Source organism: Panthera leo, chromosome A3 (genome assembly GCF_018350215.1).
Source record: "Panthera leo isolate Ple1 chromosome A3, P.leo_Ple1_pat1.1, whole genome shotgun sequence".
Taxonomy (NCBI): Eukaryota; Metazoa; Chordata; class Mammalia; order Carnivora; family Felidae; genus Panthera; species Panthera leo.
This window is the reverse complement of record NC_056681.1, coordinates 16502283-16518045: the sequence shown is the minus strand read 5'-3', so window position 1 is coordinate 16518045 and position 15763 is coordinate 16502283. Positions and strand designations below refer to the sequence as shown.

At 46.0% G+C, this 15763-nt stretch overlaps 1 protein-coding gene across 4 annotated transcripts in view; it reads left to right on the top strand.

Annotated features, from left to right (window-relative positions):
• TOX2 (TOX high mobility group box family member 2) overlaps positions 1 to 15763 on the top strand; it is a 170074-nt gene that overhangs the window by 91495 nt on the left and 62816 nt on the right. The gene's annotated exons all lie outside the window — the stretch shown is intronic.

Sequence of the window (15763 nt, the reverse complement as noted above, 5' to 3'; positions counted from 1 at the left end):
TTGTTAGTGAGAAAGAGAGATTGATATTGAATAACATGATCAAATAGTGGTTTTAACAGCTCTCAATGGCAAGAGTGGATACAGAGAGACCACATGGGAGGGTAAATGAAGGATGGTGTTGTCCTCTATGGTGGTAGAAGCAGAGGAGATGGAAATAAGTGGATGGATCTGGGATCTGTTTTGGAAATAAAGTTGGTACATCTTGACAATGGATGGATCTAGAGGGAGAGAGAAATGAAGGAGTAAAGCATAGTGCACTTTCCAGATGGTGGTAGCATTTTTGTGAGTGGGAGAAGGCCTGGGGAGATGCAGGTTTCACAAGGTCAGACTTGGACATGTTACTTTTGAGACGCTCCTCCGAGGGGAGATGTCCAAGGCTGTGCAAGTCTGGAACTTCTAGGGAAGTGAACTTGGAAGTTCTTAGCCCATGGTGAGGATCAAATTTGCAAAGACAGAAAGAGAATAGTGAGAACCACAGAGAAGAGCAGAGGACCAATGAGTCTTAAATGTTGAGCTCCAATATTTGAAAGCAAAGTGGAGGAGAAGACTGTGAAATAGGTTGAGAAGTAGACCAGAGAAACAGGAGGAGAACATGGAGGCTTAGAAGCCTAGGGCACACACAGTGTTCTGAGATGGAGGTCAGGAATCTGGGGAAAAATGATGTTGGATCCACAGCTTCTTCCCTGTCAAAGGATAACTTTTAAATAAATCAAAGATTTATATGTACTCATGGAAACCATAAAGGCACCAGAAAAAAAGCCTTTAAGGTATACTTTACAGCTTTGGAGTGGGAAAGACATTTCTATGACTCAACGTCTTAGAAGAAAAGACTTAAATATTTGACCACAAATAAAAATGTGAAACAACTTTTGTATGGCTAAAAAAGTCAAAAGACAAATGAAAAATTGGGCAAAATTATTTTCAACTCACAATATAAATATATAGAGTTCCCAGGAATCAATTCAAAACCCTGGTAGAAAAACAAATGGGAGATATGAACCAATAGTTTACAGAACAGGAAATGCAAATGGACCTTACATTTATGAAAAGATGCTAAAATTCGTAAGAGAAACAAAACTACCATTTTCCACCTCTTTGACAAAAATCCAAAGATTTGGTAATATACTCTGTTGTAGCCCTGTGGGGAAAGAGGCACTTTGTACATTGCTTGAAGGCAGAGTAAATTGGTGTAACCCTGTGGAGAGCAAATTGGCAACATCTATCAAGATTACAAATGCATTGACCTTTAACCCGGCAATTTCCCTTTTGCAAGTATTTCCCACAGATATATTTGCTTATATGAGAAGTGATGGCCTCAAGATTACTCATTTTTGGTATTGGCATAATGGCAAAATATTGGCAACAACCCAAATATGCAACAATGTGAGAGTAGTTCCATAAATTACATACATCTATCAAGTGGAATACTGTATGGCTATAAAGAAAGAAGAAAGTGAATAGATATAGAAGTTCTTTAGATACATTATTTACTGAAAAAAGCAAGGTGGCCAATAGTAAGTACAGTATGTTACCATTTGTGAGAAAGGGTACTGAGAATGTGTTTCTAGGTGCTTGTATATAATTAAAGTAACTCTGGAAGCTAATAACAGTGGCTTTGTACATTGTGTGTGTACCTATATGTGTGTGTTCACATTTGTATGTATGTTTGTGTGTGTGTGTGTGTGTGTGTGTGTGTGTGTGTGTGTGAGTGATGCAAATTGGGCGGGTGGACAGGGATGGAAAGACTTTTCATTGTACCTTTTTAGATTTTAGGGGTTTTTAACTGTAGGGATGATTATTTCAAAAAGCTGAATAAAATGTAAACAAGAAGGAGAGGGTCAAATGATTCTGAGGGATTGGTTGGGATAAAAGTTGAAATGCGTCCAATAGTTTTAAGAACAAGAAGTCATCCTGGATCTCAGAAAAGGCAGCTTTGATGTGTCGTGGGCTTCTTGCAGGTCCCAGGGTAGATGAAGAAGGGAGCCCGCATTAAGGATGTAAACAGTGTGTGTAGACAGCTTTTATGTGACGTCTGGCTGTGCAGGACCAGGGCAAGGGCCGTTAGGGCGATGGGATGAGGACTCCAAAGGAGGGACTTTTTTTTAAACTTGTTTTATTTTTTATTTTTTAAAATTTACATCCAAATTAGTTAGCATATAGTGCAACAGTGATTTCAGGAGTAGATTCCCCAGTGCCCCTTACCCATTTAGCCCATCCCCCCCTCCCACCACCCCTCCAGCAACCCTCAGTTCTCCATATTTATGAGTCTCTTCTGTTTTGTCCCCCTCCCTGTTTTTATGTTATTTTTGTTTCCCTTCCCTTATGTTCCTCTGTTTTGTCTCTTAAAGTCCTCATATGAGTGAAGTCTCTTAAAGTCCTCATACGAGTGAAGTCATATGATTTTTGTCTTTCTCTGACTGACTAATTTCACTTAGCATAATACCCTCCGGTTCCATCCACGTAGTTGCAAATGGCAAGATTTCATTCTTTTTGATTGCTGAGTAATATTGCATTGTATATATAGACCACATCTTCTTTATCCATTCATCCATCGATGGGCATTTGGGCTCTTTCCATACTTTGGCTATTGTTGATAGTGCTGCTGTAAACATGGGGGTGCATGTGTCCCTTCGAAACAGCATACCTGTATCCTGTGGATAAATGCCTAGTAGTGCAATTGCTGGGTCGTAGGGTAGTTCTATTTTTAGCTTTTTGAGGACCCTCCATATGATTTCCCAGAGTGGCTGTACCAGCTTGCATTCCCAAGGAGGGACTTTTTGTTTTTTTTGAAGACAAGAGAGTCTTTAGAATGTTTCATTGCCAATGGAAGGCATCCAAGAGAGAGGGTAAAGTTTGGCGTTCAGGAGAGGGAAGAGTTAATTGATGGTTTAAGTTCTGGGAGAAGGTGGGAGGGGCCGGGTCCTGCCAAGAGGTGGAAGCTGTGGCCTTAGCCAAGAGTGGGGACAAAGTGGGAAAGAATGTGTGTCTCTGTAGAGGGTTGCCCAGAAGAGAGGATGCTGCACCTGAAAGCATCTGTCTTCTCCAAGAGATTGGTGGGCAGGTCACCCGCTGAGTCAGGGTGCCAGAGGTGTGCGGGGGTAGAGAAGGTCTGGGACATCTGTGTGGCCTGTGGGAGGCTGAGCTCTTGGCACGGGTGCTATGGGTGCAGACAGTTGGGTGGATCCACAGTGGGGATTTGTCAGGCAGGTGTACCAGAAGGACACTCAAGCTTTTTTTTTTGCAAAAGAGAGACTGAAATGAAGGACCGGGGAATCTAAGCTGGGTAAGGGGGACCTGGGCAGTGAGGACATCTTAGTCATGGAGTGCAAAGTGGGTGATGATTCTGAGAGAAGCAGCTGTGGGCATTGCTGGGGTCCTGGGTGTGTCTGGAGAGTGGGCCGCTGACACTGAGTGGAGCAAGCCCAGCATCAGCATGGTGTCTGAGCTGGAGGGACCCAGGATGAAGCCGAGGTGGGGTTGATGGGAAGGCCTCTGGCACCCGGAGCCAAAGGCTGGGAGCCTGTCGGGTAGGGGGACAAGCAGAGGTGTGTGTGAGCAGCACGTGGGGCCGGATGCTGATGGAGCTGAGTGGGGTGGGGTGGGATTTGTGGGGAACATGGATCGTGGTCCAGGTGGGGCAGTGGAGAGGGAGGAGGATGTCAAGCCTGCCTTCCAGCCTGACATGTGTGAGCAGTGGGGGATGGACAGCTCATCCACAGAGGAGACAGGAAGTGAGCAGAAGGCATGTTCTAAGAAGCTCTGGGGAAGTAGGGAATTTTTTATTCTTAGAGTAGGAATCCCAGTGGGTCCAGGGACAATTTGCGAGGCGAGAGGTTCAGGGGGCTCACGTTTGAGGTGCTCCCTGGGGAACTCTAGGACCCATGGAACACGGTCAGCACCACCAACCATCAGCACTGCCAGGTGTGAGCAGTGTCCAGGGTGGGCCCTGCCTGCCGCTGCTTCTTTTGCACCCCTTCCTAACATTCCAGCAGAGCGAGTGCGGTAGTGGAATTCTGTCTTAAAGGCCAAGATTCCCACGCTACCAAATGAGGCCTTGCGGTGCCTCGCACCACACCCGGCACACAACAGACACGCAAGGACTTTGAGTGAAGCAGATTCTTGCCGTTGGGTCTGCACACCAGTGTGTGTGTGTGTGTGCGGCCAGCTTCCTTCGTAGATCCCCAGGGATGCCTGGTCTGTTTTGCTTACCACTTACATCAAGCATAGGCCTAGAGGGGGCCGATGGTATAACCAGGAACCCAGAAGACCAGAGCTGGTCACAGTCACGCCTACAGCCTCCTTCCAGCAAGGGATGGTGTAGGATGCCCAGAATGGGGGGAAAGCCCAGAGCTCTGAGTTCCGGGTTCTGTCTGCTCCGTTTCCTTCACCTCTGTTGTTATCTCTCCCAGCCTATTCCTCACGTGAATGATGAGGGTAGATGGTCTGTGGGATTTTCCCAGCCCATGCTGCTGCTGCTGCTGCTGCTGCTGCTTTCGTAGTGCATTTCTGTGGGCCCAGGCACTGGAGCTAAATGTTTTCCATGAACTCTATCAGGTAGCTACTGTTGCTATGCCATGTTACAGATGAGAAAACTGCAGAGCAGAGAGACAGGGAGGTGGTTGAGTGTTTTTGAACCAACCAAACAAACAATGTGCTGGGAATAAATGCACGGATAGTAAATGCACCTGAGGCAGGCCTCCCTCCTGTCACTGTTCAAATCTAAGATTCTGGCCTCTGAATCTGTGTACATGGTAAAGGGCAGAGAAGACACGGCTTTTATTGCTTTAATTAAAACCTGGGTGAAGAGCTCGCGATTCATATTAAAATGAAATTGTGTTTCGCTGGCCGTGGTGCCGAGAAGGGACCGGCAGTGATTACTGCTAAGATTACAAACAATCAAAGAGAAAAGGCCTTTTGCAAGCATTTCCTATTAAAGCCACAAACATCACACTTTAAAAATAATTATGGTTGTGTTATCGGAACATGATTCATGAATTCTGAATAAATATGAGGGGGCCTTGAAGGAAACTGTTTCAAGACCATAGATTTTGTTCAAATCTGATGAAATTTAATATCATTTCGCAGCTGGAGAATAAAATGCAAGGAGGGGAAAAAAAACCCATCCTATGTGTATGGAGAGAATTGAGTATATGTCAGACTGAACTAATGAGCCTTCCCTCATCAGTCCTACACACGTGCTTAGAAAAATGGACGAGCCTCTCTTGTTTTCATTGAGAGAAAACCGCTGAGAAGGAGTTGGTACTTACACCTCACAGATCTTCATTTTGCATTCCAGTGGCTAAAAATATATTCACTTTAAAGCTCTGCATTCCTGGCTGTGAGATGTTTAAATATTTGAGGGCGCAGGCATAGAGGCGTTAGGGAACGGGCTTGGGGGTGGGGTATCTTGGTCTGCGTTTACCACACCTCCCCTGTAGTAAAGATATTTTTCATACAATGTGGTGAATGTTTACAGCATATAGTTTTGTTTCCTTCCAACTATTATGAGAGAAATTGAATCCCTGGAAACGTTCCCTCTCTCTAAATGGGATGGAAACAATGAAGATGGTGCAGGAAGTTTATGGGTTGGGGGAGGGAACAGCAGTGGGTTGGAAATGTAAGGATTTTCTTTAAAACAGCACCCCTCTCCCACTCTCAGCCACCTTGAACTCAGCATGTGTTCTATAGGGCCTGGGTCTTTGCTGGGGAGTGTGGGAGAGCCCTCTGGTTTAACACATTTGTTTGTTGCTAAATGAAAGCTAACCCTGGGGGCGTCTGGGTGGCTCAGTCGGTTGAGCGTCCGACTTCAGCTCAGGTCATGATCTCGCGGTTTGTGGGTTTGAGCCCCGCGTCGGGCTCTGTGCTGACAGCTCAGAGCCTGGAGCCTGCTTCCGATTCTGTGTCTCCCTCTCTCTCTGCCCTCCCCCCTCCCCCCGCCCTCCACTCACACGCTGTCTCTCTCTCCTTCAAAAATAAATAAACATTAAAAAAAAAACAAAAACAAAAACAAGAAAGCTAACCCTGTCATCAAGATGTGAGAGCCAGAGAGCCAGATGTGAGACCTTTCCAAAATGGTGCAGGGTTCTTAGCTTCTGGAGGGTCAGGAGCCTGGTTCTGGCCCCCTTCAGCCTCTTTCACTGTGTGCTCTTGGGTAGGTCATTTGTCCTCTCTGAGCCCTGTTTTTTGTGTCTGTGAATGAGAGTCTGAATGGGTGTCTCTGAGAGACCTCTTAGGTTATATCTGTAGCCAACGGATTGGTTTCCTCCACCTCCTGTTTGAGTCTCTAGGAAGGACACTGGTCTGTCCAACAAGCCAGAGCTCCCCTCCCCCACATAGCACCAATGCTAAGGGACCCTTGGAGATGGTGCTCAGTGGTTCTGAGCAGGGTTCCAGCCCACCACTGGCGACAGTAAACAGATGCTGGTAGTCGGATGGGTTATAAAGGTAATGACATGAGAAGACAGACAGACCTGGGCTCAAATTATGGTCTTCAAGTTTCATGACTGGATGACCTTGGACAAATCATCCAGCTTTCCTGAACCTCAATTTTGTCTTTAGAAGTTCCTCAGAGTGATGCAGGGAGAAATAAGTAAATAAAATATATTTATACCCTGACTTTTTATTACAGTGTTTGGTCCATGGCAAATGGCAGTTGCATGAGGTGCTATTAAAGTATCCATCTTACAGGGGCGCCTGGGTGGCTCAGTCGGTTAAGCGTCCGACTTCAGCTCAGGTCACGATCTCGCGGTCTGTGAGTTCGAGCCCCGCGTCGGGCTCTGGGCTGATGGCTCAGAGCCTGGAGCCTGCTTCCGGTTCTGTGTCTCCCTCTCTCTCTGCCCCTCCCCCGTTCATGCTCTGTCTCTCTCAGTCTCAAAAATAAATAAAATGTTAAAAAAAAAAGTATCCATCTTACAGATGAAGAAAACTGATTTTCAGGGAGATAAAACAGCCTGCCCAAGGTCATCCACCTAGGGTGTGTGGTGAACCCAGGAGTCAATGCGGCATCAGAGATATCAGCAAGGAGCCAGTCAGCTATTTTATCTAATATAAATCAAATTATGTTAAGGGTTGAAATTGAAAAGATGATATTGGAACTATCTTGTTTTTAAAATGTGCCAAGAAATGTTCCCCCTCAAATAACAAAAACAGTAGATGCTTCCTGGCAGTTACCAGCTCACCGAAGGTGTGTGATCCCTTCCCAGCCCCCTCCATTAGACCTCCAGCCCAGTGTGCCAGGGAACAGCTGGGCCATTTAAGCCTCCTTGATTCACATCTCATTAACATTAAAAGGCCTTCATGTGGTCCAGACAGCCGATTTCTCTGTGTCTCAAATACCCAAAGCCCCTGGCTCTGATGAGGAACAAAAGTCCAGGTGTGAGTGAGGTGGTTGCCCATGCTGGGCCTGGCATCCTCCTTGGACAGTGTGGAGCGCAAGGGGCTCAGGTGAGAGTGAGTGGCAGGCCTGTGGTCTGTGCGTGACTCCTCCTTCTGCCTTGTTCTTGCTGTGTGGCCTTGACCAAACTACTTAGCCTCTCTTGGGCTTGCTTTCTATCTCTGTAAAATGGGAGTATGACTCCCTTCCTTGCAGGTTAAGAAAGCCAGAAATAGGTGTAGCTTAGTTAACTAGTTTAGTTTAGTTAGACTAGTTAAGTGTAGGCTGGTTGAGCGGACTGGTTAAGTGGGTAGAAGGTAACCAGCCCGGCCAGTGCTGATTATATAGGAGCTTGGTAAAGTTTTTGTTGTTGTTTTTAGAATTTACAGTTTAGAGAAGAAAAGTGAACTAGTGAAGGAGCTGGAAACATGTTGAGTAGCTCTAATTTTCTGTGAATGTGTGTTACGTAGGACCGGGGTGGAATGAACAAGACGAGGTTGGTGGTTCAGATAAACACAAATCCAGCCCAGGAGCCCTCAGCTCAGATGCACCTGTGCGCCTCGTGGCACAGTCTGTACAAGCACCCAGGGGCACTGAGCCATTGGGAGGGTGGCTCCCAGGAACCTGGGGGAGCTGGGGTGCTTGAGGGGGAGGTGTGTCAGGCGGGGCGAGGATGGGGAGGTGGGCCGTGTGAACGACTGTTGGCTTTGGAGATGGGGAAGGAGCGCCTTGAGGAAGTCTGGCTTTGCTTTGTGAGGGATCGTTTCTTGGAAGCCCCCTTGAGAAAACCTTAAATAGAGTGTTCTGTAACAGCACAGGCCTTGGAGGTTGATCTGGGCTGCTTCTGGCTGTGTCCTATGCTGGAGTGGCCCTCAGGGGCACGGGGGTCTTGGCTAGAGGCTATATCTGTGCCGTACATAAATGCGGGGCAGTGCTAGTTCTAAGCGTCCTGCTGGCCTCATTAACAATTGCCAGGGATGGCAATGTGAGCCGGACGGCAGGAGAAGGGGTGAGGAAGCATTTTGAAATGTATTAACTACTCCCCACCACCACCAAAGGTAGAAAACGGAAAAGACAGAAAGTACCAAGGTGGCAAGAATGTGGAGGAACGGTGCCCTCACACGTTGTTGTGTGAATTAGCACAGCCACTTTGGAAAACCATTTCTCAGTGTCTGAAGCTCTGTGACCCAGGAATGCAGCTCCCAGGTGCTCACTCAAGAGGAACACGTTCATCTGTTCACCCAAAGACACGTAGAAGAATGTCCATAGTGGCACTTTTCATAAAAGCACAAAACTGGAAACAGTTCAAATGTCCGTCCACAGTAGACTACGTGAATGATCGCAGAATATTCTTACACGGTGCAGTATTATGCAGCATAGAAGACCCAGCAGTTTATAACCGCATGCAATAATATGGGTGAATCTCACAAACCCCAGGTTGAGAGAAGAAGCCAGACACATCCAGAAGCCAGAACATTCTAGATGATTCCATTGACTTAAAGCACATAAACAGGCAAAACCAATCTGTGGTGGTAAAAACTCTGAATTGTGGTTACCCCGCTTGAGGGTGGGTAGTGAGGAGTCTTAAGGGGCTTCAGAGGTCTGGTATGGTGCTGTTTACGTAAGTCTGTTCACTTCGTGAGGATTCGTCCTTGAGCTATATACTTATGACTTGTATCCTTTCTGTTGGTATCTTGTGCTTAAAAAAAGAGTAAAAAAATTTCAAGGTATTTGCACCAGTGTCTCCATTTTTAGAGACATGGTAAGATGGGGAAGGCGACCTAGCCAGATATCTTGTATAGTGTGTTCCCAGTAGGGGTGTGGATGGACTGATCCTTCATAGCTTGGGAAATTTATTTAACTTGCTGGGAGGGGAAGGACTATTTTAGCCTCATAACGGATGATGAACTGTGAAAGTGCTCCTGCCATGGCTTGCTCTAGGGAAACAGGTGGTATGGGCTTATCTGGATCGACTCAGCTCTGTGGGCCCTGACCTTCACTCTTATTTCTCTACAGAATTTTAGGAAATGACTGAAAATATAAACATCTAATAAAAGAAAGTGTGTGTGCATGTGTGTGTTTTTGGGATGCTGTGTTGTGGTACCAGGAAATCTTATTTATGGAATATGTGAGGATGTCTGCGGAAAAGAATCCACACACAAATACGAGCATATGTGCATGTCGCACTCATATGGGCACGCTTGCTGATACATACCTTTTCACGTATTAAGCATCGCTTTGTGACTCTGAGCAAGTTACTTAACCTCTTGGTGCCTCGGTTTCCCCAATGAAATGGCAAGAATAATAGCACCCAGCCCTTGGGGCTGTTATACACAGATGCACACACAAATTACATTTTTATTTGTGTTTATTTGTTCACTGGCTGCCTCCCTCCTAGACTGTTGGTATTGTGGCAGCAGAGACCTGACACGTAGTAGGAGCTGAGTTAAAAAATGGGGAGGGAGGGAGGGAGGGAGGGAATGAATGGACAACTCTCACAAATCCACTGGCACACGTGCTGATGTTTAGACACATTGACGTACACATTTGTGCATGTGATCGCATGTGTAGACTTGTATGCAAGCACCCAAGGGTTATGCATGCACACACCCAGACACGTCCAGGCCCAGAGCTCAGGAGGGTGGGGTTAGCTGCAGTTTCAAGACTCTGCCCTGGAAGTCAGAACACAGGGTTCTGTTTGGGGTTCCACATAACTGTCATTTATTATGTGACTTTGGGTAGGTCTTTTTAAAAAAATTATTTTATTTTATTTATTTGTATTGTTTTCCTTGTTTTATTTTTATAAATATAATTTATTGGCAAATTGGTTTCTATACCACACCCAGGGCTCATCCCAACAGGTGCCCTCCTCAATGCCCATCACCCACTTTCCCCTCTCCCCCACCCCCCATCAACCCTCAGTTTGTTCTCAGTATTTGAGAGTCTCTTATGGTTTGCCTCCCTCCCTCTCTGTAACTTTTTTTCCCCCTTCCCCTCCCTCATGGTCTTCTGTTAAATTTCTCAAGGTCCACATATGAGTGAAAACATATGGTATCTGTCTTTCTCTGACTGACTTATTTCACTTAGCATAATACCGTCTAGTTCCATCCATGTTGCTGCAAATGGCCAGATTTCATTCTTTCTCATTGCCAAGTAGTATTCCATTGTATATATAAACCACATCTTCTTTATCCATTTGTCAGTTGATGGACATTTAGGCTCTTCCATAAATTGGCTATTGTTGAAAGTGCTGCTATAAACATTGGGGTACATATGCCCCTATGCATCAGCACTCCTGTATCTCTTGGGTAAATTCCTAGCAGTGCTTTCGCTGGATCATAGGGTAGTTCTATTTTTAATTTTTTGAGGAATCTCCATACTGTTTTCCAGAGTGGCTGCACCAGTTTGTATTCCCACCAACAGTGCAAGAGGGTTCCCGTTTCTCCACCTCTCAGAGGTTGAGGACTCCTAGCCAGGATATGACAGAATTGGAATTTGAACCATGGTCTGTCCAGGTCAAAGCATATGCTTTTAATGCCTATGGCATTGCTGTCCACAGTGTGACCCACAGACCAGCAGCGTCCCCTGGAGCTTGTTGGAAATGCAGCATGTCAAGTCACACCCCAACCTCCTAAATCACAACCTGCATTTACCAAGTTCCACAGGTGATCTGTGTGCACATTATGGGTTGAGAAGCAGGGCCTAAGGTACACTGTTTCCCTCAAGCATTAAGAAGAAGTAGGGTTCACAAGGCGGGTAGAGCACAGGTGTAGGCACACCCTGAGGACCACCAGAGAGGAGCAATCAGAGAACGAGAGAGGATGCAGCCAGGAGCTACCTGTGGAGACAGAATCAGCACGGAGGCTCTGCATTGCACATGTGGGGGCCTAGTCCCTGCTGTTTAGAAAGGTGCAGAATCACAGTCATTAAGGGTACCAATTCATGAGCTAAACTTTTACATTTAAAAACAACACATGTTAATCATCTTGTAGTTCCCATAGGTGAGAAACCCAGGTTTGCATTAACGGGGTGCCTCTGGCTCCAGACCTCTCACTAGGCTGCAGTTCGTGTGGTGATCAGGGCTGCAGCCTCATCGGAAGGCTCGACTGAAGGGAGGTTTGCTCCTGAGCTCATTGGTGGTTGTTAGCGGGATTCAGATCCCTGGAGTGTAACTTTTGAGTTGGGACTTGGCTCTGTCCCTTCCCAGTGGTGTCACTTCCATTGAGTTTCACTCTCAGTGCCTCTGTTTCTTTCTCTGTGAAATGGAGTAATAGCACCTGCCTCATAGAGTTATGGTGAAGACTAATAAATTGATGTATGAAAAGTCTGTAGAACAGGGATACACTTAGCACCTCAGAAGCACTATCTATATAAATGCTTGCTGTTATTATTATTATTTGAACAAAAGTGCAGAGAAGCAGGACTACACAAGCTTCGTTCACAGAGGGCCACTTAATAAGCCTTAGGGGAGTGGATGAGCTCTGGGTTTCCTGTGGGGACTTTGGGGCATATTAACAGGAGCATGGGGGTCCAGGCTAGAGGAGGAGGCCTTGCTCCATTCTGCTCAGAGTAGGCTTAGAGTGCTGGGCATAGTCCTTGGTACTACCGCTTGGGAAGGCACAAGGGTGTTGTGGTGATCCTGAGCAGGAGCAAGTGTCATCTGGGGGTAGACAGTGGCCCAAGTGGAGGGTCCAGCATCTCCAGGAGTCTGGTGATACCAGAGTATGCATTGTCTGGGGGCTGCAGTGGGCTCACTACGCTTGGTGTTAGGTGATATTGCAGGATCTGGTCCAGGAGGCCTCATATACCAGAAAGATACTGGGACCCTGCTCTGAAGGCAGTGAGCCTTGGAAGGGTCTGAGCAGGGCAGTGTCCCTGGAGCAGCATGGATGGGGGGACTTGCCTACTTAGCCGTGTGTCACAGAGCCTAGAGCACTCACAAAGGCCAGTCTCTGAAAACTTCAGCGCCTTCGTATTCAGGCAGCTGGCTTAGCACATTTTTAGATGATGCCACTTCTGTAGTTTTCAAAAGGTAGAGATGGAAAAGAAAAAAAGGCTGCAAATAGACATAATTTTTTTTTCCAGAAGCTATTTTAACACGGAAATAACTGGAGAGCCTACTCATCATTTTTAAATGCTTTTAAAATTAGTGCTGCCTCATGCCTGCCTGTGGACCTGCAAACCAATGGCACATACATGAATTCAATTTGGGTTTAAAAATCCCTTGGTCCAACTCTCTCTTTTCGTGTGTGGTGTAACTGAACACTAAAATGGGGGGCAGTGACTTTCCCAAGGCCACACAGCCCATCAGGGGCAGAGCTGGGACTCAAGCGCCTTCATAGGAAGATGATTTCTAAGATGAGAACATGGAACCAGGAAGCCCTTGTGAGCATTGTTTCATTCTGAGAAGCCTTTCTAAGGGGAAGACCACTTCAGATGTTTGCTGACTTCTTAGAGCTTACGGGGAAGGTGGTGAAGAGCCCAGCCCCGTGTAACAGCAGGCTGTCAGTACATTCATTCATGCAATCATTCATTCAAAACAATATTTACTGAGCAGCTACCTTGTGTCAGGCAGTGTTCTAGGTGCTAGAGATACGAGTGTGAACACGGCAGTCCAATCCCCGGTTCTCATTTATTCGTGTATTGTTTCATTCTGCAAATGTTTATTGAGGCCATACTATGTGCAACCGCTGTTCTTGGTCCTGGGTTAATCAGTGACGTTACAGCAGAATATACATTCTGGTGAAGGGAATGGGGAATATGTATTTTTTTAAAAGTCAAGACTCTTGTGTGTTAGATGGGAGAGGTTTGATGGGAAAGAGAAACCACCTTTAGGACAGGGTTCAGCAAACCATGGCCCCATAGGTCAAATCTGGTCTTCTACTTGTTGTTTGTAAATAAAGTTGTATTGGAACACAGCTGTATTTGTTAGGTTAAATATTGTCTATGGCTACTTCCATGCTACAGCAACAGAGATGAATAGTGACAGAGATTACATGACTTACAAGCCAAAAAAGATTTATTGTCTGTACCTTTGCAGAAAAAGTTTGCTGACTTGTCCTCTAGGACATCCAAGGGAAACTGTCAAAGAGGCAGTTGGGTAGGTGGTTATAAAAAATATGTTATTAAGGGGAGCCTGGGTGGCTCAGTCAGTCAAGCATCCAACTTCCACTCAGTTCATGATCTCGTGGTTCCTGAGTTTGAGCCCCACGTCGAGCTCGTTCGCTGCTGTCAACATGGAGCCCACTTCAGATCCTCAGTCCTCCTCTCTCTCTGCCCCTCCCCCTCTGCTCACTCTCTCAAAAGTGAATAAATATTTTAAAAATATGTTATTAAAATAAATGAAACTCTGCCACTTACTGGAAAAATGAACTTCCTTATCTATAAAATGGAGTGATGCCTGGTGCTCAGGCGCCCCCCTGACTGGAATGCTGTGGTCCCAAGTTATCCTCAGCTTTGCTACTTGCTGGGACTGTTTCCTCCTAAAGAAGAAGGCAGCTCCACCACTCATGGATCATTTTTCCAGAAACATCCCCCCCCCTCCCCCCGGGTATATCAGTCCGGAAAGCTACCTCAAGCTCAGAGTGTCAGATGATTTCTCGAGCAAAAACACATGGAGATGATCATGTTTGTTCCCAGATAGAGTTTTAGTAAACAAAACTCATGGCTGGGGCGCCTGGGTGGCTCAGTTGGTTAAGCATCCAACTTCAGCTCAGTCTGATCTCACTGTTTGTGAGTTTAAGCCCTGCATCGGGTTCTGTGCTGACAGCTCAGAGCCTGGAGCCCGCTTCAGATTCTGTGTCTCCCTCTCTCTTTGACCACTCCCCACTCACAATCTGTCTCTCTCTCTCTCTCAAAAATAAATAAAAATTAAAAAAAATTTTTTTAAACCCTCATGGCTAATGTGACCGGCGGCCATTGTCACATTGTGATGCCTCTGATCTAAGCTTTTCAGGGTCAGAACCACCAGCAGGGGAGTGTTCTACTCCCTCCTTCACTCCCTTGACACAGCTTGGGAGTTCTGCCTGTAAATAAAGGCTTAAAACGATGTTACTCCCCCCCTCCCATTCCTCCAGAATCCATGTGTAATTTTAACAATATGGCTTTTTCATTTCCATTTTGTTTATATATGGTATGAGCTTTTATTTATTTATTTATTTTTAAGAAGCATTTTGAGTCTGGGAAAATGATAGCCCAACAAGAAGGCATAATTGTACTGATTTTCAGAAGTGCAGCAATACTCCAGCTCCAATGTACTGCGAGACATGAATCAGAAAGATTCTATTACACATCTCTGGGACAAGCGACACAGGGGTATTATCCAAGATGATTAATTTGGCTTGGTCATTATGGACACAGACAAGCCTGACAAAATTGCGTTTCATTCCCCACTGAATTCATAAAATTGCTGTACACATAATAAGTTATAGTGCTGGGTGCCCTGCTCCTGTTGATGGGATTTCAGGTTTGGATAAGGTTTTCCTTGGATAAGGTTTCCTTGTTTTGAAAACAGAGCCAGGAAACACTGAATTGAATGACAGTCTTTTCACTGAGATGTTCTTACAGGGTGTGGATTTTACTTGTGAAAATAGTAGGGTGATAGGGTAGCCGTGTAATTTATCGTCCAAACCAGGACAATTTTATTTTTTTAGTTTTTATTTAAAATTTAAAAAAAAAATTTTTTTTGAGAGACAGAGACAGAGAGAAAGTAGGGGAGAGGCAGAGAGACAGAGAGAGAGGGAGACACAGAATCAGAAGCAGGCTCCAGGCTCGGAGCTGTCAGCACAGAGCCCGATGCGGGGCTCGAACCCACAGACCGCGAGATCATGACCTGAGCCGAAGTCGGACACTCAACCGACTGAGCCACCAGGCGCCCCTTTTAAGTTTTATTTTAGATAGAGTGCGAGCAGGGGAGAGGAGCAGAGGAAGAGAAAGAGAGAATCTCCAGCAGGCTCCACATGCAGTGCAGAGCCCAGTGTTGGGCTCAATCCCACGACCCTGGGATCATGACCTGAGGCAAAATCAAGAGTCAGATGCTCAACCGACTGAGCCACCCAGGCTCCACCAAACCAGGATGATTTGGGGGTGAAAGAAGGCGCTATGAAAGATTACCCTGAGACAAGAGGCATAAACAGGACTGACCCGGGCTAATCAGGATTAATGTGTGTGTTGGGAGGGGTGCAAATAATGGCAGAGCGTGTGTTGGCTCCAGATAGGGCTTCCTGTCTTTATTTCCATAAGTGCTACCCGTGCGACTTTGGATAAGTCATTTTGCCCTTTTGAACCTCAGTTTCTTCATCTGTAAAGTGGAAAAAGATATTTAGCACTTGTGCTTACCACCTGATGTCTTTTCTCCCCCTCCTTGGGTATGGGGGAGGGGATCATGTTGAT